General features: G+C 36.4%; 1 long non-coding RNA gene across 2 annotated transcripts; it reads left to right on the forward strand.

Moving 5' to 3' along the window:
- The first annotated feature begins 257 nt into the window (after positions 1-257).
- Positions 258-24,511, forward strand: LOC105481675 (uncharacterized). Of its 2 annotated transcripts, none has more exons than XR_011615114.1 (3): positions 258-371; positions 23,071-23,263; positions 24,341-24,511. It is a non-coding gene; the product is annotated as an uncharacterized lncRNA (long non-coding RNA). The 2 variants fall into 2 exon arrangements; XR_011615115.1 differs by having other exon boundaries at positions 23,074-23,263.
- Positions 24,512-24,794: the final 283 nt, after the last annotated feature.

Consider the following 24,794-nt stretch of genomic DNA (forward strand, 5'->3'; position numbering starts at 1 on the left):
ATCCTGCCTGCTGCCAAAACTATGTAGGAAACTGATCTTTCCGAAATCCAAGGGAAAGGAGTTTTCAGCTTCAGGGATGAAGATACTGTTGAAAATCACCCAGAGAATATGAAAGGTCTAGGGAAAATGGGCCAGGCATTGCCAGGGTGAGCTACATTTTGGGATTCTCTTGGGCTTAAATTATTTTTCTTCTCCTTGTATTCAGTGGTAACAAATACTACAGATTACATCACTGATGACTTCACAAACACAGGACATTCATACTGTCACTCAAACTGCTACAACTGCAGCTACAGGAACTGGATGCAGCTGCCACTGTCCCCTTGTCTTCCTTGACTTCTCACGTGATTAAATTTTAATTCAAGTCTATGGTAGGTGCGTTTGGTTGGTGAAGCCTATATCAAGGATTTTAATGTGTATTAAAGGGCTTAAAAGATAAATATCAGTAGTTTTCACAGTTTAAAATAATATGAAGCTGTCTCTGATTACAATTCAGTGATTCTCAAAAAGAGGGAAGGAAATTGTACTGCAGAGAAACTTAAGTGAATGAAAATTCAAGTACAATCATCTTATATAAATAGTTTTTATTTCTTTCTCTCAGGATAACTTTCACAGAGGTAATGGAATTTTTATTAGAAGAAAGAAATCTAAGCAATGTACAGCAGTCTGAAGGTTAACTATGTAGTGAGGAATAAGCAATGGGCATTCCAAATATCGATTTTCTGTTTCTAAAACTATTACTTGGTCAGGTGGTTAAGTAGATTATCTTATTGGCAACCATCTGCACTTCTCCCTGGATTACACCTTTTGCCATAACTTGAAGGGCCCTTCAAACGTGAACAGTGTGCAGTTTTCTGTTTCTTCACATTAGCGTCAGCCATACAATATGCTTTGGCCAACAGAATGAAGCAAAAATGATGATGGGCCAGATCGAAGCATATGCTTCAAGAGTCCCTACATATTTTCATCTGTGCATAAGCTCCTCTGAAATTGCCGGGAGAGTGAGAACATTCCTAGCAAGTTCATGGGACTGAGGTGTGGATTAGGGGCCCTTGAAGCAGAGCCGCCCACAGCTGAGCTCAAGCTGGATAAATGAACCATAGCTAGACACAAACAAATATGAACCCAATTCATACCAGCAGAGATGCACATTATCACAAAATTTAGGTCAACTGACCTCAGTCTGACTCAAGACGTAAAACGTGATTATTGTATGTTCCTAATATTTCTGTGGGTTATTTTCTGCACCGAACTTTTGTTTCTATAGCTAATACATCATCCTACCAAGAAAGGGAATATGAAATCTACAATTCTTCTTAGGAATTCCATTGTACATGTTCCATTCCTCTTTACTCTGCTGTGTGGTCTTTTTATTAAGCCAAACTTGTATATACCTCAGATGGTTAAGGGGGTGTTGTTTCCAAGCATCTTGAATATGTGAACAGTGATAAGTCAATAAACAAACAGGTATGTCAATATATTGGCAACTTAAAAGAAACACATAGTTTCTTCTTCAGTATGCAATATAGTTTGACTGTGTCCCCACCCAAATCTCATCTTGAATTGTAGCTTCCATAATCCCCACATGTTGTGGGAGGGACCTGGTAGGAGGTAATTAAATCATGGGGGCGGGTTTTTCCTATGCTGTTGTCATGATAATGAATAAGTCTCACGATATTTGATGGGTTTATAAAGGGGAGTTTCCCTGCACTCGCTCTCTTGCCTGCCACCATGTAAGATGTGACTTTGCTCCTCATTCACCTTCTGCCATGATTGTGAGGCCTCGCCAGCCATGTGAAACTGTAAGTCAAATAAACCTCTTTCCTTTCTAAACTACCCAGCCTCAGCTATCTTTTTATTAGCAGCATGAGAACAGACAGGTACAGTATGTGAAAAAATAAAAATGGAAAAACATTCTAAAGAAATTTTTTTTATAAATAAAGAAAACCTTCATTTACCTCATAAACCAGGTGATTTTTTTGTCTGCTGATTTTGCAAAAATTATCTTCAATAAAAAGAAATGAATTTGATTAGTGTAGTAAAATTAAATCTTTTCTCTGTTCTAGTCCACGGTTTTGTCTTTTGAGACAAAAATAATTTTTTAAAAAAATTATATTTGTTTATGTTTCTTGAGTTCCAGAATAAAGTCAGGCAAAACAATCGATAGTATTTAAATCATTGTAATATTGCTCTTTAATATTATATACCTTAAAAAGTGGATTTAACACCAGGCTGAGTACAGAGTAGTTACACATAAATGTAACAAATTAGAAGAAAAGAAAAGAGAGAAACACGAAATCAGAAAGAAGTACAAATTGACCAAAGAGGGAAAATGTTGGGACTCAAAATACTCAAAGGAGAAAATGGAAGGTTAATTGAGATGAGGGGGAAAAAAAAGAGACTACTGTAGAGCAATCTATCATTGAAGAGGTAGAACATCTTTGAGAACCAGAAGGAAAAGGTTCTTAGGCAATTGCACAGCATTTGACTGAGAAATCTATCACTTCCATCTCTCTTCATTTTTATCTTGATTCAGTAGGATTTTGAAGTTTATTGTGAGGTGCACAAGTTTTCTTCTTAATAACATCAATTTTCTTGTAAGTTCCTAAACAATATTTATATCTGTGCCATTCTTATATGTCCAACCTACTTTAAAAGTATATTGTTTAACACATTGCTCAAACGTACTCTTCATACTCTAATTTTACTATAAACTTCTTATTTAAAAACCTTGGTATTGCTTTGTTGTTTTTTGTGCTCTTTGTTACCCTTTGTAAAGGAGTAGTAGGACATATTTTTGTAAACTTACCACTCTTTTTATGTGAGGTGGTGACCCCAAAATGTACCCTTCTGAAATATTTAACACCCATTACCCACTATGTGACCTCACTGTCTCTCACGGCATTGAAAGCTGACTCTAATGTCCTATAATCTAGAATTGTAATAATGATTCATTTCTTGCATTCAGTACTTCCTCGTGCTTCTACTCAGTTCTTTTTCTTTCTCTAAAGTCAAGATTATAAAGTTTCATTTGTTTACAAAAGTGCCCCAAACTACAATCATCTTGTTTGTTCTCAGCTGATTGTCTCATTTTCTATTTTAAAACTGGAAAACCAAAGTGAACTTGTTCTTCATCTACAAAAATCTTCACATCCTCACCCATCCTCCCCTCATGTCCATGTGGAAGAGGCTGGTGTCTGCTCTCACACTCAATATCACATTTCCTGTGTTCTCTATCACCTACATGCCTCCCACACCTGTGGGATGTTGTACCATTGAATATGTACTCACGATGATTCTTTAGCCACTAATTTTCGCTGGCTCTTTGACCTCAGTATTTAAGATGTATGCTCCTCCCATCCTAAGATATGAAATGAAACACAAGGTATGAAACAAAACACAGGCATTTTCTCCACTGTTTCTGTCCCATACTTTTGATCTTTTCGCAGCCAGATGTCTTGAAAAGAGAGTTTGAGGCACACTATCTTTACTTCCATTGATACAGGAGAGGGGTAGGGAAGGGCTGGGTAGAGAAAAGCAGGTACGTGGCTAGGGCTCCACTCCAGGACCTGGGCCCATGGACCTAAGTGAAGACAGACATTTGTTTTCTTGCGCAAATGTTGCATTTCCCAAGACCACCCTGGCCCGCCACGACCCCATCCCGTCCCTATAAAAACCTCGACACCCTAGTGGGTACACACAAGTGGCTGAACGTCAAGAGGAACACACTGGCCTAAGAGCACATCAATATGGATCAGCAGGCTGGCAGGCTGGCAGGCTGGCAGGCTGGAAAGATGTAGTTTGGCCGGGGCAGTTAGAGGAGAGCCCAGCTGCTGAGAAGCCCAACTACGGAAGAAAACCACCTTTCCACTCCATCTCCCTTCTGACTCCCACATCTGCTGAGAGCTACTTCTACTCAATAAAACCTTGCACTCATTCTCCAAGCCCACAGGTGATCCGATTCTTCTGGTACACCAAGGCAAGAAACCCCGGGATACAGAAAGCCCTCCGTCCTTGTGATAAGGCAGGGGTCTAACTGAGCTAACACAAGCCACCTACAGACAGCTAATCTAAATGAGCAACCTGTAACACATGCCCACTGGGGGTTCAGAAGCTGTAAACACTCACCCCTAGACACTGCTATGGGGTCAGAGCCTCACAGCCTGACCGTCTGCATGCTTACCTTAGGGGCTTAACCAATGGGGCGTCTAAGAAGTGAGCTACACCCCCATCTCACGCCCTGCGAGGGGGATAAGGGAACTTTTCCCATTTCACCATGGCACTCGTACCTCAGTTCCTTGCGGTTAGCTCTAAGCCTCCACTAAGCCCTAGATACTGAACTATCTCTCCATTTTGAGGCTGAAACTTTAATCGAAATTCTATTTGTGACAGCCCACTGGCAAATCACAGGATGCTCAACTTCAAAATATAGAACATCAGCCTGTATTAATCAATCATCATGTTGGTTCTTCTATAATTACTAGTTTAGTAATGACATTTCAATTCTATAAATTATACAGGTTGCAATCTTAAGACTCATTACAAAGACCTTTCTGCAATGTAATTTCTTCTGTTGAAATACTTTATCATTCTTACACGTTTTTTCATTTCTCAGCTCTGTTTCCACAACTCCACTATAGGCCTTAAAAACCACATTCTTAAGTAGTCACTCCTCTCCTTGTTTTGTGTTTCACTCCCCTCACTCCCAGCCACAAATCATTCCTCTCATGCAATTTGAGTTCCTAAATTACAAATCTGATCAGGGAATTCCCCAAGCATCAATTCTTCAATGACAACAAAGTTCAAGTATAAGCCAGTACCTCTTCAGCATGTCACTCAAGCTGCATAGGAGGGATACAGCTCACACACAGTGTCATGGTCTCCACCCATTCTACTTGCCCATTCATTCTTCTCTCCCTTCTCCATTGTTTCATTCCTCCCTCTTGGAATCCTTAACATAAATGGCATTTCTCAGAGAGAATTTTTGGACCACTTTCTTTTATTTTATGCTCCCTTAACATCCTGAAATTCTTTAACACAGTCAAACCATAATATTAATTTTTACATTAATATTAATTTTATATGTATTTTTCATTAACCTTGCCTGAAATATTTACACTCAGTAGTTGAGGCCAATTTGTTCTTTATTCATTATTTATACTCCAGCACCTAACACATTATCTTAACTTGTTGAGTAAAGGAGGTTAACTCTATCCAAGGAGCACTGACAAAGCCTTCCATAGAATTAGAAAGGTAAAGATATGACATAATTTGTGCTACAGAAATTTTTCTCGCTCCAATGCACAGTAATAGTGAAATATTGAGGCTGGTGGATATTTTGTGAGACAGAGAGGTTATCTCGATAATATGGTGTCTGAGACCAGAGAAGTGACAGAAAAATAGAAAAGATTAGACAGATTCTATAAAATGTAAGTGGTAAGATTAGTAAGACTTGACAAGAGCTGATACATGGAATGGGAAAGAGGGAGATGGACAGCTTGAAAAAAATCGAGTTTACCAATTGATACAATCAGTTGGACGGCGATGTTGGAGAACAGAGGAGAAAAGCTAGTTTGGATAATGCAGATGTTTTCTCTCGCATATGGCAAGTATTCTACTGAGTAGAATTCATGTTAAAGCAAGTGTTCTAATGTTGTTTTATTCTTTAAATTAATTAAATATCCAACATAGTATTAGGATTATGTACAGTAAAAAAGATATGTCTCACTAATTAAGACAGATTTTCTAAGCAACTTTTATTCTATTTTAGATTTATTAAACACTAATAGTCTCTCAAAGAAAGCTTCATTAAATGTGCCTGAGATGATTCTAAGAAAAGTTATAATTCAAAGGGTAACTCACCATGATCTTGAATTTTACTTTTCCTACACAAATATGATTTGCAATAATAAAAAAATTTTGCCACTATTAACATTTTTATAAAGATATGTTTTACAGTGCCCCAAGATGTTTCTAAATATTCTGTATTCATGTCTTTTTATCATTTCTTTTTGCCGATTTAGAAGTGTAAACTTGGTTCAAATAGTGAGTCTGTGCTGCCACCTGCTGGAAAGTGTGAGAAAATTATCTGTTTTAATGGAATAGCACTGATGTGTGCTGCATTAAACAGAAAAAAACTCAGGTAATGTTCAGGATATTTTTTTCCTAATAAAAGAGTATCAAAATGGGCCCGGCGCGGTGACTCACACCTGTAATTCCAGCACTTTGGGAGGCTGAGGCGGGCGGATCACCTGAGGTCAGGAGTTCAAGATCAGCCTGTCCAATATGGAGAAGCCCAGTCTCTACTACAAATACAAAATTAGCCGAGCAGGGTGGCACATGCCTGTAATCCCAGCTACTTGGGAGGCTGAGGAAGGAGAATTGCTTGAACCCGGGAGGCAGAGGTTGCAGTGAGCCGAGATCATGCCATTGCACTCCAGTCTGGGCAACAAGAGTGAAACTGTGTCTCAAAAAAAAAAAAAAAAAAAAAAAGGTATCAAAATGGAAAAAGTTATGACTCGATGTATGTCAATATTTCCTTTAGTTGTAGTAAAGTTTATTTTATGCTGTGTTACCACTGTCCTCTCCACGACCTAACTCGAGTCTTATTTTTTGTTGTGGAAGCATATGTGTTAAAGAAATCAGGTTTTTATGTTGGCTAAGAACAAATTCATGTGGTTGTAAATATTCCCACTAATGAAAGCAATAAATATTTTTCAATTACCCCTGAGTACATGAAAAGGAGTGTGAAGGAGGAGAAAGAGCAATGAATGGTTCAACATGGCAAAATGGGGTTCGAATTTGTAGGTAGTGTAGCGATTCAGTATAGGTTCAGGATTTGTCATGATTTGAATCACAACTCGGAAGCTTACTAAAAGTGAATGTGGAAAATTTACTGTCTTAGTTGGTTTTCACACTGCTATAAAGAACTATCTGGGACTGGGTAGTTTATGAAGAAAGGAGATTTAATTGACTTGCAGTTCCCCAGGCTGCATGGCTGAGAGGCCTCAGGAAATTTATAATCATGGCGGAAGGCAAAGGGGAAGCAAGCACATCTTATGGAGGAGTAGGAGAGAGAAAATAAAGAAGGAAGTGATAACGTTTTAACAATCATATCTCAGGAGAACTCTATCACAAAGACAGCAAGGGGGAAGTCCACACCTTGATTCAATCAACTCACCTCCCAACAGGCCTCTCCATCAACATGTGCCCATTACAATTCAACATGAGATTTGGGTAGGGACAAAGAGCCAAAGCCTATCAGTTACTATTAATTCGTAAAACATATGCAAAAATTAAGTAATTCCTGGACAGCACTCACACAGTGCCTGAAACATTGAAAACAACAATAACAACTATCAAAAATGTATCTAGAAATAATATTTTGGGTTAGTAAAAACATTACCACAGTTTATATAATGTTTTAAAAATATAAACTAAACACAACTGATTGTAGACTTTCTGGTGGTGCATACTTTTATTTGAAATCAAATAAGCCTTTATTATTCTGACTAGCATACTTTACTAGTAAAAGTCACACGTAAGAATCAGGTCTAGTAGATATATTAAAATTTAATTTTAAGTAACCCTTTCATTTGCTTATACTGCAATATAATGATAAGTAAATATATGCATAGGGATTTCGTAGACCTGAGTGGATTAACCCAACTATTTTTGTATTGTAATCTCTGTTTAACTTGGATTTCAGTTGGCCATCCTTAAATGGCCATTTCTGATGGTTCTGATTGATGCCCAGATTTATAATCCAAGATTTCACAATGTTCTGTCTGGAGATCATTGGTGCTTCATTTTCATCCATGACATTAGTCTTCCAATGCTAAAATAAGAGAGAACCATAAACCCAGTCACTTAATACAGCACACTTTCATTATCTTATGGCTTTACAAATCAAGTCCAATGCAAATATCACTGGGTTAAACTCAAGTCTTTGGAGAACTATCTTCATTTCCAGAGGCTTCAGAATATGTCATTTATTTGCCTTTTGTAGATTCTATAGGATGCCTGCATTCATTCCTTTGTGACTTTTTCATCTTCAAAGTGAACAACATTGCATCCTTCAGACCACTCCTTGAAAGTCACATACATTTGCCTCCCTTTCTCTTTCCCACTACTCTTCCACTGTAAAGGGCCCTTGGGGTAGCATAGAACATACCCCCATTAGCAACTTAAGTTTAGGTTCATAATCACACCCAGAAAGTCCCTTTTATTACGAAAAGTAATATATTCACAAATTCTGGTGTTTAGAGAAGGAATATATCTAGAGGGACATTAACTACCACATATGTCAAGTGATATTAAGTGGGAAGTTTACAGACATAATAAAAAATAGTTTTGGCATAGATTTCATAATTTTAAAATACTATTATTTTCATAGAAATAACATTAGAGTCTTAATCGCTATACGTGAAATTATTTTTAGGGAGAAATGTGATGAAGAATTTATTTATATTTGTTCATATTTTTTGGTCCAAATTCAAGTTGAAAATACACAAAACAGAAACATCGTTTTTGAACATTGGTTTACAGAAGCGACAATTTAAGATGGAAACATGTATTTGTCTAATAGCATGGTTCAATTATGAAATGAAACTAAATATGCATTTCGGTATTATGAGGTGTGTAGGAGAGACAATAAGTTCTACACATATAGAGAAACATGTGGCAAGGCGTGGTGGCTCACATCTGTAATCCTAGCACTTTGGGAGGCCAAGGCGGGCAGATTACCTGAGGTCAGGAGTTTGAGACCAGCCTGACCAACATGGAGAAACCCCATCTCTAGTAAAAATATAAAATTAGCTGGGCGTAGTGGTGCACATGCCTGTAATCCCAGCTACTCAGGGGGCTGAGGCAGGAGAATTGCTTGAACCCAGGAGGCAGAGGTTGCCATGAGCCCAGATCATGCCATTGCACTCCACCATGGGCAACAAGAGTGAAACTCTCTCTCAAAAAAAAAAAAAAAAAAAAAAAAAAAGAAAAGAAAAGAAAAGAAAAAAATATATATCAAAGTGAGGTGTGTTGACTTTTAATCTTGAAGGTTTTACTATACTACTACAGTCTTTTGAAGCTCAGGTTACATTGGAAACCTCTATTTTTAAAATAAAACTGTAATTCAATTTTTAAGAATTAACAATAAACTACATAAAATATAGAGATAAAAATATAAACTCAACTAGAATTTTACATTATGTCAAAACTATTTATCAATAATTTGCTTGACAGTTCAAAAAATGGTTAATATATAGTTTTTACTTAGGGACAATAACGAAAGGAAACACTGAACTGATTTGTAGACCTCAGTGTAATATGGTCCTGTAGAAGTGCTCTTTAAGTGGATTCAAAAACACCTGCATTAGAGTCAGCTGAAACTACCGAGCGAATATTGATTCAGAATCTCTATGGAGGCCAGTGACAGTCAGCTTGAGAAGCACTCTTGAGTAACATATCATGATATGTTGCATGCTATATCACATATCTCATGCGGGATAGGAGGAGGGTGCAGGGAATAGGGTGTGAATTGTCACTAAAATCCTGATGGTATTTTATTTTATTTTATTTTATTTTAATTTAATTTAATTTTATTTTGAGACAGAGTCTCACTCTGTCACCCAGGCTGGAGTGCAGTTGTGCAATCTCAGCTCACTGCAACCTCTGCCTTCCTGGTTCAGGCGACTCTCCTGCCTCAGCCTCCCCCAGTAGCAAGTGCTGGGATTACAGGCGTGAGTCACTGTGCCCAGCCCATCATGGCCTTTAAAAGATGTGAGGATGTGGGGCTCCTTTCTGTAATGAAAGGTTCACAGTTGTTTTATTTCTTTTCTTTTCTTTTCTTTTCTTTTCTTTTCCTTTTTTTCTTTTCTTTTCTTTTAAGGCTGAGTCTTGCTCTGTCACCAGGCTGGAGTGCAGTGGCACGATCTTGGCTCACTGCAGCCTCCACCTCACGGGTTCAAGTGATTCTCCTGCCTCAGCCTCCCCAGTATCTGGGACTACAGGCGCCCGCCACCACATCTAGCTAATTTTTGTATTTTGTTTTGTTTTTGTTTTTGTTTTGTTTTGTGTTTCAGATGGAGTCTCACTCTGTCGCCCAGGCTGGAGTGCAGTGGCGCGATCTTGGCTCACTGCAAGCACCGCCCCCGGGTTTACGCCATTCTCCTGCCTCAGCCTCCCGAGTAGCTGGGACTACAGGCGCCGCTACCATGCCCGACTAATTTTTTGTATTTTTAGTAGAAACGGGGTTTCACCGTGTTAGCCAAGATGGTCTCGATCTCCTGATGTCGTTATCCACCCACCTCGGCCTCCCAAAGTGCTGGGATTACATTCGTGAGCCACCACGCCCAGCAAATTTTTGTATTTTTAGTAGAGGCAGAGGTTCACCCTGTTGGCCAGGATGGTCTCAATCTCCTGACCTTGTGATTTGCCTGCCTCAGGCCCCCAAAGTGCTGGGATTACAGGCATGAGCCACTGCGCCTGGCCGTTTATTTCCCAACTTTTTTTCTTACCATTCACCTAGATTATTTTTAGTAGAAAAAAAGTTTTGAGTGCAACCAAATGAGTATTTTATTAGTAGTCTTTTAGGAATATAGAAAAGCAGATAAAAAATTTAAAGAATGAAATAAATATTTTCTAAATAATTAGAATATCACCTTACTTTTCCTCATGACTCCCTCACCTGGTCTGCTTGTGGGCCTTAGGGTAGCCACCGCTAATCACTGGGTCTGATGCTTTCTGTTTTGAAAGTTATTAACTGTTGATTCAATTTATTCAATAGATATAGGCCTATACAGATTGTTTATTTCTTCTTGAGTTTTATTTTAATTGTGTTTTCAAACAATTGGTCCATTTTATCTAGGTTATCAAAGTTATGGATATAGTTTCATTCACAATACTCCCGGACTATCATTTTAATATCCATGAAATCAGTAGTAATATTTCTGTTACTTGTAATTTGTTTCTCCTTTCTTTCTTGTTGGTTAGCTGGTTAGAGGTTTATAAATTTTATTAATGTTTTCTAATAGCATACTTTTCACTGTTCTGTTTTGATTTTTATTAATTTATTCTCAAATTTTTACTGTTTATTTCTACTTATTTGGGATTTACAATTTTTTTTTAGTGTTGTAATTTGTGATACTAGAATACTGATTTTAAATATTTCTTCTTTTGTAACGTACACATTTTCTTACAACCTACCCTCTAGGAATTATTTTGCTGCATCATACAAATTGCAATAAGTTTATTTTCATTTTTATGGAGTTCAAAATATTTATACATTTTTTTCAGACTTATTCTGAGACCTAGATGTTATTTAGAAATGTGTTATTTAATTTCCATATATTTAGAATTTTCCAAGTATCTTTTAATTATTGATCTCACCTTTGATTCTATTTTGGTCTAAAAATATACTTTGACATCGACTTTTTAAAAATAATTTGTTGAGGTGTGTTTTATTGCCCAGAATGTGGTCTAGTTTAGTGAATGTTTCATGATATCTTGAGAAAAATGTGTATTCTCCTGTTGGAGGATGAAGTATTTTATAAACATCAAGTGTATGCAGTAGATTGATGATGTTGTTCAATTCAATGATACCAATTTTGTTCAACTATACTGATTTTCTGCCTCCTTGGTCTGTCAGTTACTCATAGGGGGGTCTTGACATTTCCAAATATAACAATAGATTTGTCTATATCACCTTGCATTTCTATGAGTTCTTGCCTTACATATACTGACATTATTATTAAAGACATTCACATTAGGGATTGTTACACCTTCTTGGAGAAATGACCGTTTTTTCATCATGTAATGCCTCTCTCTATCCCTGATATTTTATTTTCTTCTGAAGTCCAGTTTGTCTAAAATTAATATAACTACCAGTTATGAGCGGAATTGTGTTCCTCTAAAATTTTTATGTTGAAGTCCTAACCCCCAGTACCTCAGAGTATGACTACACTTAGAGATAGCATCCTTAAAATGAAAATTAAATTAACATGAGATTTGGTAGTATGGGCCCTAATTCATTACAATTTGGGTCCTTAAAAGGATGACCTAGACACATGCAGAGGTAAGACCATTTAAAGATGGAAAGAAGATTACTGTCTACAAGACAAGGAAAGAGGCTATAGAAGAAACCAACCAGGCCAAAACTTTGATCTCAGACTTCTAGCCTTTAGAATTGTGAGAAGATAAATTTATGTTGTTTAAGTCAAACAGTGTGTGGTATTTTGTTATAACAGCCCTAGCAAATGAACATAGTACCACTGTTATCTTTAGATTATTACTGCTACTATGCCACATCTTTTCCATTTCTTTAATCTCTCTCTCTTAAAGATTTCTTGGTGATGACATACAGGTGGGTCTCAACATTGTATCCACTCTATCTTTTAATTGGTGTAGTTAGACCATTGAAGTTTAAAGTGATTATTAACATGTTTGGATTCATGTCTACCATTCTGTAACTGCTTTCTGCCCCTTGTTCTTGTTATTTTTGTGTATATATTTATGGGTCACATAGGATGTTTTGATGCAGTGATACAACGTGTAATGACCAAATCAGGAAAATTGGGATATCCATCACCTCAAGCATTTATCATTTCTTTCTATTAAGGAAATTTTAATTCCACTCTTTTATATATTTTATTTTAAAATAGATAATAAATTATTGTTGAGTATAGTCACCCTGTTGTGCTATCAAATACTAGGTCTTATTCAAATTATCTAACTATATTTTTGCACCTATTGACCATCCTTGCTTGCCTCCCCTTCCTGCTACCCTTCTCAGTCTCTAGTAACCATCACTCGGCATCCACTCTTTTTTTTCCTGCCTTCTGTGGTGTTAATTGATCACTTTTTAAAAAATAATCTCATTTTTTCTCCTCTCTTAGCATTTTAATTATGGTTTTATCTTTTATTAGTATTTGCCCTAAAGGTTACAACATGATTTACAACTATTGTAAGTATTAAGTCTTCTCTCAGGATTTCTTTTTTTTTTTTCTTTTTTTTCTTTTTTTTTTGAGACACTTTCTCACTCTGTTAGCCAGGCTGGAGTGCAGTGGTACAATTTCAGCTTACTGTAGCCTTGACCTTACAGGCTCAAGTGATCCTCCCATTCCAGCCTCCCAAGACTGGACTACAGGTACATGCCACTGCATGTGATGGGTTTTTTTTTAATATATATAGAGAGATGAGGTTTCACTATGTTGACCAGGCTGGTCTCAAACTCCTGAGCTCAGGTGATCTTTCTCAGCCTCCCAAAGTGCCGACATCACAGGCATCAGCCACTGTGCCTGGCATCTTCTTTCAAATAATGATATACCACTTCATGTGCAGTGCACATATCTTCTAAGAAAAATACTCTCAATTTGTCCCATCTGCCCCTCATAACATCATCATATATTTCATTTCCACACTTTCTATAATTAACAAATACAATTTTTGTTGTTATTACGTTAACAAACTTTTATCTCCTAGATCAACTAGGAATTAGAAAAATACAATATTTTATTTATCTGTATGTATTCCTTCTCTAATACTTTTCCTGAATTCTTCATGTAGATACAAGTTTCTGAACTATATCATTTTTCTTCCTAAATAACATTTTAAAATATTTTTACAAGACAATTTTATAGGCAACACATTTCTTCAGTTTTTATTTTTCAGAAAAAGTATTCTTCTTCACTTTTAAAGGATCATTTTGTAGAATACAGAATTTCAGGTTGGCCTTCATTTCTGTTTTTCTTTTCTTTTAATATTATAATTATCTGACTACTCTTTTCTTGCTTTAAAAATGAGTGAATATTAGTAGCTTATGTCATTCATTAAAAGGTTGAGTTGCTAGCAATTAGAAGAATAAATGTTTTCTATATGAGGTTTAGTTTTAATGAATATAGAAGATGTGCTTTTTATCAAATATTAAAAATGTTTAAGGATTTATTTTTTAAATAAAGAAAAAACTTAATGCTGAATAATTCATGCTAGTCAAGTCTAGTTTAAAACGAATAGAACAAAACACTAAAATGTTTAAGATAAATGAAAATACTTTTTATTTAAATAAAAGTACAGGCTTTCACGAGAGATATTTAGATTTGACTTTTTCAAGTGATCTACTTTTAAATACTCACAATTATTTTCAATTATCTTTCTGTTCAATTTATGAAATGAAGGCTTTGCTTTTCAGTAAGCAATCTGCATTCTGTTAAAGATTGAAAGCAATACCCTTGACTTAGTTATTCTTCACTGAAGCAAACTGTTTCTTGAGACTCAATGCTTATCATATGGCAAAAATGCAGATTTCAAAAAATTAATTTCAGGCTTGAAAGACAAGAGGCATACATACATCTTATATAATTACTGTATAAAAAAGAATGCAACTTTGATTTCTGAAGTACTAAATGGTCGTGTTCTGGAACTCCTTCGAGGTATTGTAAGTTAGATGCTAATTTGCATTGGAGCCTACATGGAAATAATCAGTACAAAATAACAGATCCAGTATGTGTGTTTGATGGAATTAGAATGATAATCAGAAATGCTTCAATTAACAAATGGCAAGAGTCCATATTAAGTTTAAACCCAGGCCCTGTGAACAATAAAGGGTTTTAAAATGTTTCATAAGAAAACATAATTTTACTCAATAGTCTTTAAATCTGATGTTGTAAAATCATACATAAAAGAAAATGATTTGGTGGCTTGTCATGCCCTACATGCCTTACCTTCCAGATTACCTGTGATCCAACAAATAATTGAAGCTCCCCCACATTTTTTAGCATACATGCTGTCAAAAAGACCAGGGCTTTGATCTCCATGCCATCAGATTGTAAAATTTGATTTCATTCTGTCAGAGTCATAAATTTCCTTCTGCTAATTGCCCTTATCCATGGAAGAAATTCATTGTATTATACCAGTCATGTTTTTGAAACCAACCTAATCGTCACACAGACTGCTTTTTTTTTTTCGAGATGGAGTCTCTCTCTGTCACCTAGGCTGGAGTGTAGTGGCACTATCTCAGCTCACTGCAACCTCCACCTCCTGGGTTCAAGTGATTCTCCTGCCTCAGCCTCCTGAGTAGCTGGGATTACAGGCACGTGCCACCACGCCCAGCTAATTTTTGTACTGTTAGTAGAGACGGGGTTTCACCATGTTGTTCAAGCTGGTCTTGAACTCCTGACCTCATGATCCACCCGCCTCAGCCCCACAAAGTGCTGGGATTACAGGCGTGAGCCACCGCTCCCAGCCTTTTGCTTGTATGTGATAAATATAGAAATTGACCCTTCTGGTCTTAAAGCATGAAACTTGTATTTGTTTTATCTGAGTTCTTTCCTCAGGAAATCACCTCAGGCCTCTCAAAAAGAAAACAAAAACGTAGCAAAGAACTGAAACTCACCACATAACCGTATCCAGACAATAAGATGCCAGTATCCCTTATTCATTGTGATTGCTTCCTTGTTCCTCCTTAGTTACTGTTTTCTTACACATTGTTACATCTCTTTTCTGTTATATAAACCCCTTATTTTGGTTGGTCAGGGAGATGGATTGGAGACTGAGCTCCCATCTCCTCAGAAGCAGCACCCAGTTCAAGCCTTCTTCCTTGACAATAATCTTCATCTCAGTAATTGGCTTTCTGCACTGTAAGCAGCAGGACCTAGACTGGCCCTGGTGTTTTGGTACCATTTTCAGTATTCATGATCATTAGTATAAAAAGTGCTGAGACCAGCTTGGTGGGGGAGACCTTAACCCAGAGGCACTAGAGGAATTAAAGACACACACACAGAAATATAGAGGTGTTAAGTGGGAAATCAGGGGTCTCAAGGCCTTCAGAGCTGAGAGCCCCAAGCAGAGATTTACCCACGTGTTTATTAACAGCAAACCAGTAATTAGCGTTATTTCTATAGATGTTAAATTAACTAAAAGTATCCCTTATGGGAAGCCAAGGGATGGGATGAATTAAAGGAATAGGTTGGGCTAGTTAACTGCAGCAGGAACACGCCCTTAAGGCATAAATCACTCACGCTATTGTTTGTGGCTTAAGAATGCCTTCAAGTGGTTTTCCTCCCTGAGTGGGCCAGGTGTTCCTTGTCCGCATTCCTGTAAACCCACAACCTTCCAGCGCGGGCATTAGGGCCATTATGAACATGTCACAGTTCTGCAGAGATTTTGTTCATGGCCAGTCTTGGGGCCAGTTTATGGCCAGATTTTGGGGGGCTTGCTTCCAACAAAAAAGGTTATCCATTCTCCATAGTTATGTGCAACTTTCTCCTCTCTTAACACATTTGTCTTCCACCTCACCCCAGTCATCCAATCTAATTGCCACAACTAGATTTTAAATTAACAATAATTGAACCAACGCTTGAGTCTTGTTTTTAATCATGACTTCGTCTGGCAACCACCGTCTATCTTGATAGCTCAGTCACTCCAATACCCTAATTCTAAAATTATATAGACCCTCGTGTGATGCATAAGCTAAATATGCATATATTTTCACATTTTATCAACCCTCTCATTCTAGTGTTGCTGCATACAGGTCTTAGAACCAATGACCCAAATATGTAAAGGTCATTGCCTAATGATCCTCAGTGCATAAACACCGAGGTTTGCTTTCTCTCCATCGATTAAATCTCCTGAGGTTGAGGGAGTGTGGATCACAGTGCCCTTAAGTTAAACATTCTGTCTGCACTGGAGTAGTGTACATAGCTGGGCAACTCCCCCTGTTACCCCCCATCCAACACACATGCTCATCTTTAATTCATCAATATAAGTCTACAGGTGGTTCTCCTATACTTTCCATATCAGTTAATTTTTTCCATTTTTCTATGCAACTATTTCTTCCATTTTTTTTTCTCCTGTTATCAGTCAGCTGATGATTTTTTTGTTACATTACTGAGACAATGTATGCAATCAGAAGAGGTCTTCCACCTCTATATAGTCCCAAATTTACCTAACTATTTTTTCCTTCTATTATAATAAGTGAATTTGAAATGTTTCTATCCTATTAAAAGTCAAACCATCCATATGATCCTTGTATCCCACTGATAAACCTATACTAAATTTTTTTTATTGCAAGTTCCTTTCTTCTTCCTGCATCATAATTCCTATCAACATAAGGATACATTGTAGCTTGGCATGGTGGCTCACACTTGTAATCCCAGTACTTTGGGAGGCTGAGACCAGTAGATTGCTTGAGTCCAGGAGTGCAAGTCCAGCCTAGGCAAGTCCAGGAGTTCAAGTCCAGCCTAGGCAACAAGGCAAAACCCTGCCTCTACTAAAAATACAAAATAATTAGCCAGGCATGGTGGCACATTCCTGTACTCTAAGCTACTTGGGATGCTGAGGTGGGAGAATCACTTGAGCCTGGGAGGCAGAGGTTGCAGTGAGTGGAAATCTCACCACTACACTCTATCCTTGGCAACAGAGCAAGACTCTGTCTCAAAAAAATAAAAATGAAAATGAAACCCCAAAATGTAAGGATATATTGTGACATACTTTATCACAAAAAAGTCCTTCAATCAACATCGTACTCTAGTTACCACTATATTTCATTCTTCTATGTTGCAGCCAATTATCAAAGAATGCCCTGTTAGCATTGTTCCCCTTTATCTTCTGCTTAAATCTCTTGAATCCAGTTTATCACTTGGTAGAAAGATTTCCATTAACTCTAATTTAATAACAATTTCAATCCACAATTTATTCAACATATTAGACAGATTTGACATACATTTCTCCCTTTTTTTTTTTTTGTTTTCTGTCAGAGCTTTCTCTTGGATATCAACTTGTAATACTGGTCATTTTTAAAATTTGTTTCCTCCATCCCCCAAATCTAAATTCTGGGATAACCCAAGAAGTGTGTTGAGCCTTTCGTTTATCTGTATTCGATTTCGGCGTATTTTTATCCGAAATCTGTGTTTTATATAAAATTTATACATGTCTAAAACAAAAGGTTTATCTCTAGTCAGACGTAGCCTCTTTCCATGAGCTGCAGAGTTAATCACACAGCACTCACTTTACATCTTTTAATTGTTAAGTTGTTTTTTTCAAAGTTCACATAGAAAAAAAAGGTATCCTTAAAACTGCTTCCACTATATTCACTGTATGTGCTTTTTCCCTATGTTCCCTAACTTAGTAAAAGGCACCACAATTTATACAGTTGTACAGGCATAAAACCTATGAGTTAATCTTAACTCTTTTATGTTTTTATATTCAATCCTGAATCTCTTCACTTCTATCATCTATACTGCTAATTCTAGAGTCTAAGTCATCATAATTGTTCACCTAGACATCTTCATTTGTCTCTTATCTGGTTACTCTTCCTCTATTCTTACATTTTTACTACTACATTTTTCAATTATCAGTAAGAATAACTATATGTAAAAATCTATTGTTGACCAAGCCCCAGTAACAAGGATAACTGAATGGAGAGAAAAATCACATTCATTAGTGGATGAGAATTGTATTTTTCTGATAACTGCTAAATCTGTAACTAAAACTTTAATAGTTAAAAATAGAATTCACTAGGAAATAGAAACAACCCATACAATTAACACAAGATAGTTTTCTTTCATCAAAAAATGCAATGGTCAGAATTCATCTCCTCAGTGTCTTGGTCACACCAAATGACTTCATTAGCTTCAGATGAATTGTAGATGTAATGTTGCGATTACTTTTGTAGGCACATGTTTACATTACCTCTGAAAGATTTGCTCTATTTCAGAGAGACTCAGTCATTGTAGCTCTACACCATCGTGTACCAGTCTCTGCTGTTACTCCCTATAAGAAACAATAGAAACCTGGAGAAATCTAACTCATGCAAGGGATAAGGGAGGAAATCCAAAAATTGTAAACTCTAAAGTCCTGGGAGGTTTGACTGAGAGGACCTTCGATTGTAATACAGTTAAAGTTGACTACTCATTTTTTGCCTTGGTTAATTCCTACCACAATAATAAATTTAAACAATATCCTCTCAGACACTCAAACCAAAGAAAAAAGCATTATAGATTTTTTTCTCCTTCTCTTTATTTACACCATTACTTATAAAACTTTTCTGTTTATAAAACACTTTCATTACATTTTTTTTCAAAAACTTCCTTACATGTCTGTTTGCCTCTCATTACAATCTGTCCACAAAATTATTGTACTATCCATATTTCTGAAATACAATTGGAATGTCAGCAATCTACTTAAATTCTTTCAGTGCTTCCCCATTATGGATGAATAACAGTACAACTTCCGGCAACAGCTTGTAACCTGGCAGCTTTTGATACTACACCAACATATAGCCCCTAGATCTGTATTAGGATCTTTTTCTTAGGCTCCATGATGATATTTTATACATTTGAAATACTGTTTTAAGAATCCCCACTTTATTCTCCAGTCATTCTCTTTCACATGGCTAACTGATCTGGTATTCATTCACTGGTCAACTATCACTTATGAAGGGATGTATTTAGCCCTAACTACTTACATGCACTGTCATTTCTTTTTCTGGATACACATCTTTTACTAGCTTGTAAAATGAAGTTCTGCTAGTACAAAGCTTTCTATTTTGGTATTAACATATTGTTGTTTCATATTTTCTCTTTATCTTGATATAGAAATGTGAAATCACAGAAATTTTATTCCAGCAACTTGAAATTCTTCATTATATTCTAGCTTGTTCTTGCTATTTAAAAAAGTCATCAAATTCTCATTCTTTGGAGGTAATATGTAATGTGTGTTTGTGTGTATGTGTGTGTGTTTAATTTACATACATTCAATAACTATTATTCCATTTATGCTTCTATAATTTACTATGACAATGTCCAGGTGGAGATTGATTTTTATTTATTCTACTTAAGATCTACTGTGCTTGCTGAATCTGAAGATGCATGTTTTCCGTTTTACCTGGAATATTCTTAGTATTCTCAGAGTAAATGTTCAGTTTCATTTATTCGGTTAATGGAACTTTTTTATACCCTACACGTCTCATAAACTTTCTTTATATTGTCCGTTTATTAATGTTCCTGTGTCATTTGACTAACTGTCCTTTAAACTGTACTGATTTACTGTTTAGTGCATCATTGCATATTTAATTTTAATTTTATTATTTCTCATCTTCACATATTATTATATTACATGGGTTTTTTTCTTGTATTTTTCGTCTATTCTTACATTACTTTATTTTAGAAACAAATATTGTATTCCATGGATGTCTGTTATTTATTGTCTCTTTCTTTTCATTTTATTTACCTTTACTTGTATATTCACAGTGCCGACTTTTGCTTAGACAGATTTTTGTATCATGAGTTGCTTGATATTTTACTCGAGACCACTTCTATGATCGATTTTACATGTACATCTACTGAATTATTAGCAACCAACCCCTTTATATGGTAATTTCTCAGTTTCAAGATTGCATCACAAGAAAAAATAAGAAAAAAGATATGTAACTATGGGAAATAATGGATATGTTAATTCACTCAACCTATAGTAATCACTTCACTATATATGTATACCAAAAAATCTTGCAGTACAACTTAAACATATAGAATTTTTTAAAAGACTCCATCTTCATGCTTGCTTAAGGACATAAATTTTCTGGTGAACTTTTTTCCCACATGGAATACAAGCGAAGATAGGCAAATTTCCTTTCTGTAGCCTACTTTTCAATTGTGAATTTCTTGTAATTTTCAGCCTCGGTTACATGTTTCCAAGTCATGAATTGGCCTAAGGCTTTATCTCCTGCCCTGCTCCCTATTCCCAGTATACACGTGTTACGTCACAGGTATAAAACACAAACATCTTAGTTGTGAACATGCTCAAATTCCTCTAGGCATCCATGTCATGAAATTATATATACATTAGAAGCTTAGGCTTTTCTTTTGTTTTATTTTCAGAATTCCCATTATTCTCTTGCAAGATGACCTATATATTTTTGACTATATTAAGTTATTTCAATGCCAATTTTTTTTTCTAGCAAGAGGAATTTCAGATGAGCCACTTTGTTATATTGTTTTTTAAAAAAGCAAATCTGAACATGTATAAACTTTTGTCATTGTTCCCTAAATAATACAGTGCAACCACTGTGTATATAGCATTTACATTTTATTAGGTATTATCAGTAATCTAGAAATGATTTAAAGTATGTGGAAGGATGTGCATAGGTTATACACAAATACTACACCATTCTATATCAGGGACCTGAGCATCTGTGGATTTGGGTGTCTGTAAGAGGTCCTGAAAAACCAGTCTCCCATAAATACTGAGTGATGACTGCGTGCACGCACGCACACACACACACACACACACACATACTTCTCATTCATTTTTTTAAAATAAAAAAACTAAGTAAAACTATTTTTGTTCCACATATTATAGGAAATGTTTGCCAAGATAAAATATAGTTGACCCTTGAACAGGATAAAATACAGTCGCCCCTTGAACAGGGTAAAATATAGTCGCCCCTTGAACAGGGTAAAATACAGTCGTCCCTTGAACAGGGTAAGACACAGTTGACCCTTGAACAGGGTAAGATACAGTTGACCCTTGAACAGGATAAGATACAGTTGTCCCTTGAACAGGATAAGATACAGTTGTCCCTTGAACAGGGTAAGATACAGTTGACCCTTGAACAGGGTAAGATACAGTTGACCCTTGAACAGGATAAAATACAGTTGTCCCTTGAACAGGGTAAAATACAGTCGCTCCTTGAATAGGTAAAATACAGTTGAACCTTGAACAGGGTAAAATACAGTTGACTCTTGAACAGGGTAAAATACAGTTGACCCTTGAACAGGATAAAATACAGTTGACCCTTGAACAGGGTAAGATACAGTCGACCCTTGAACAGGATAAAATACAGTTGTCCCTTGAACAAGATAAAATGCAGTTGACCCTTGAACAGGATAAGATACAGTTGTCCCTTGAACAGAGTAAAATACAGTTGACCCTTGAACAGGATAAGATACAGTTGTCCCTTGAACAGAGTAAAATACAGTTGACCCTTGAACAACATGGGAGTTAGATGCACCAATTCCCTACACAGTCAAAAATTTGTTTACAACTTGAGTCCCCTGACACCTAACTACTAATAGCCTATTGTTGATGAGAAGCCTTATCAATAACATAAACAGTAGATTTACACATATTTTGTGTGTTATATGTATTATATACTATATTATTACAATAAACAAGCTAGAGAAAAGACAATGTTATTAAATAATTATAAAGAGGAGAGACTACATTTACTATTCATTACAGAGAAGTGGGTCATCATAAAGGTGTTCATCCTTGTCATTTTCATGTTGATTAGACTGAGAAGGAGAAAAAGAAAAAGTTGGTCTCGCTGTTTCAGGGATGGCAGGGGCAGAAGAAACCATGCAGTTTAAACCCGTGTTGTTCAAGGGTCAACTGTAAAGCAACTCCAAAATCACAGCAACATAACACAACTAAGGGTTCACACTACTTGATGTACAAAGATTGGTAAGAGCCTCTTTTCATGGTAGTCAATTCAAGACCTAAGTTGATTGGACACTGTTTCAACATGTGCTTCCAAGTACATCACAGCTGGAGGAAGGAAGCGTGGTGAACTGCACATTACCCGTTAGAGCTTCTGCCTGGACACGGGACATTTCACATCTATTCACATTTCATTGACTAAAAGAAATCTCAACTACAGGCCTCTCTGAAAGAAGCCAGAAGGCCAGATTATTAGCATAGCTAGAATCACTATTACAGTCTTCTGTTCTGGAAAGGAAATATTAGTTTAATTTGCTTTTCACATAAGTTACATTATCCTGTTCCCAAGTGAGACAAAATCCCCATTTTGTCATGACATTGAGCTCAGAGTTCAGGATCTCTGGTATATGCAGACACAAGGAGGCCTTCACTCTTTCACTCTTTTGTGTGTGTGTGTGTATGTGTGTGTGTGTGTGTGTGACGGAGTCTCGCTCTGTCGCCCAGGCTGGAGTGCAGTGGTGCGATCTTGGCTCACTGCAAGCTCCGCCTCCCAGGTTCATGCCATTCTCCTGCCTCAGCCTCCCAAATAGCTAGGACTACAGGTGTCCGCCACTGCATCTGGTTAATTTTTTGTATTTTTAGTAGAGACGGATGGGTTTTCACCATGTTAGCCAGGATGGTCTCGATCTCCTGACCTCGTGATCCGCCCACCTCAGCCTCTGAAAGTACTGGGATTACAGGCATGAGCCACCGCACCTGGCCAAGGCCTTTGCTGTTGTCCCCGAAAGAAGCTCCAATGTACATTATTCTCCAGAATCAGTTTCCACCTGTTGGGGTAATCGTCATTTACATTTTTTTTTTTTTTTTGGCTTTAGCAACTTGGGTGAAAAAATATGTACATTCCGTTTCCTGTTAATAGATGTGGAGGGCTTAGAGGGAGCTTTACATCTTTAAAGTTCTTAGCCTCTTTATTAACTCGGGCCTATATACTCTCCTTCATTTTAATTGGCTTTTATTTTTCTTTGATTGGAGAGAGCACTATGAGAAACTAATCATGTTCACGGTAAGATTTGTATTTATATACATCTTTGCTTTCTCATCTCTATGCCTTCTTTATGGATCTATCACAAATATATTGTGTTCACAGTGTTAGCATGGCACAAATGATTAGCTTCTTTTTCCTAAGGAATTTTTGTACAATGGAAAGAAAAGATTAGCTGAAAACCACATTATTCTTTAATCTGAGACTCTTATTTTACACAGAAGATTAAACAATAAGTGTGGTTTTGTTTGAAATCGCACTTGATATTGATGAAATGTTAACGATATTTCATTAATATAAGAATGGTTAATTTTTTAGAACTCAAAGAATTTCTTTGTTTTAATATTTTAGAAATTGGGTATGGGAAGCAAATGCTTGTTTAAATTGTCATGGACTCCCATTTTATAACAAGCTTAAAATTAATATATCATCTTTTCCTTTTTGAATCCAGTAGTAAGCAGCACAGACTACTAATATTTTGTTTTATAACTTCTTATGCAAGAACTATAAAGTCATTATGCCCATGATCTTTCTTCCGTGTAATCAGAAGAAACCATTTTACCAGTTTCTTTTTTCATCTATTGCCGAATCGTCATTTTTCCAGACTCTTTTTTGGAGAGAAGCTCTTGTTTCTCCTTATGTAAACTCCAAGAGTGTAAAAAGAAAAGCTCCTCTCAGATCTTAAACTACTTGTCTTTGTATTGTGTTACATGATTTTTTTGGACTAAAATAATTATTACAACAGGGGCTACTCTTGATTGTTTAAGATAAGAAAGGGTGTAGTTTAGACAGAGAAATGTCTTTGTAACAAAGTGCAGTGTAAAAGCATTACATGGCTTAATCTCATGACAGCTCTTTTTTTTTTTGCAGACCAGGATTCAGTGGGGACTTTGCTCAGAGCCCAGAGATCCAGTTAAAAGATAGAGGCTAAATTTAAAACCACCTATCTAAATAAAATTGGTCTTCTTATACAATCCTGTGGTAGATACAATTTTATGTTTGATTTGGCATCTATTTGTAATCTCACTCTCACACACCAGACTCTCTCTCTCTCTCTCTCTCCCCCTTTCTCTCTCTCTTCTCTATTTCTCTCTCCTCTATCTCTCTCTCCTCTATCTCTCTGTACTTTGAAGTGTGAATTTTGCTATCTGATTTTCACCTAACAGTTGCTACTTAAGTAAGCAAATTTAGGGCTATTCAGCTTACAACTGCCTGGAGTAATGAGACAGATGATCAAGAAATTGAAAGTCTAAACTAGGAGAAAAAGAAAAGGGTCTTGTAAATCTATAAGATTTACTTCCACCTGCATATCTAATATATCTAT

The sequence above is a fragment of the Macaca nemestrina genome, chromosome 16 (assembly GCF_043159975.1).
Source record: "Macaca nemestrina isolate mMacNem1 chromosome 16, mMacNem.hap1, whole genome shotgun sequence".
Taxonomy (NCBI): Eukaryota; Metazoa; Chordata; class Mammalia; order Primates; family Cercopithecidae; genus Macaca; species Macaca nemestrina.